Below are 1019 nucleotides of genomic sequence, written 5' to 3' on the forward strand. Positions count from 1 at the left end.
CAGGCTGCTCCGGTGCCAGCGCGGGGAGCAGGTGAGCCGGCGGCCTGGGGCACCTTTCCCGGCCAGCGGGCTCTTCTCCCCGGGAAGCGTCGGGGATGGTTTTCCCCAGGGCTTTAGCCAGGGTTTCCTGGGTGCGGAGAGAGCCCCGAAGGGCCCTTGGCTGCTCCAGCCGCTCCCCCAGGGATGTTGCACAGGGCCTGGAACGAGTGTGCAGAGCGGCCAGGAGCCAGCCCAGAGCTGCCCAGGCCCCTCTGCAGCTCTGGCCATGTCCATTGACATCTGGCCCCCACGGGGCTCCCCGAGCCCCTGCAGTGCCACAGTTCTCTGAGGCAGGAGGGGATCCCAGCATGCCATGGAAACAGTTCATCCCTGTTTGCTTCTAGATGAGAACACTGGGAATGTTTCTCCTTTACATTGGTTGCGTGAAGTTTTGAAGCCATTTAGGCCTCCTGCAGGTAAGTCTCAATATCCACTTAAAGAATAATAATTGACAACATGGAAAGAGCCAGATGACAGAATCTTCTCTGGCTGTTGAGTTACAGGGGTGTCCACAGGGAAGACTTTTCCAGGTCCTGTGCGGGTTCCTCCACACGAGCCCAGCTCACATGGCACAGGTGAGTAGTCTGTCCCTGCTGACCTCACAGGCTGAGCTTTGGTTTTCTCTAATCCGTTCATGTCAAATGGAACTGCTTGCCATTCAGGTCCTCCAAGAGGCAAGAGCCAACCTCCAGGAGAGAAAAATTCCCTTGATTCAAACGAAGTTCTGAAAGAAATCATGAAGGAACTGCAGAGAGAGCACAGTAGGTCTCTTTCCCCCAGCCTGAGCCGTGACACTCATCAGCTGGGGGCTATAGACACACATGTGGACAGGCAGTGGCTGCACAGCAGGCAGGGACTCACGTGTCTCCTGACAGGGCCTGACTCCGTCCCCTTGGGCTGTGGGAGCTGTCCCGGGGCAGGGAAGGATGAGGCTGGCACTGCCTGCTGCAGGGATGGGTTGTGTGCGTGTCCCTCAAAGG

This window comes from Manacus vitellinus, unplaced genomic scaffold (assembly GCF_001715985.3).
Source record: "Manacus vitellinus isolate BGI_N305 unplaced genomic scaffold, ASM171598v3 scaffold_77_pilon, whole genome shotgun sequence".
Taxonomy (NCBI): Eukaryota; Metazoa; Chordata; class Aves; order Passeriformes; family Pipridae; genus Manacus; species Manacus vitellinus.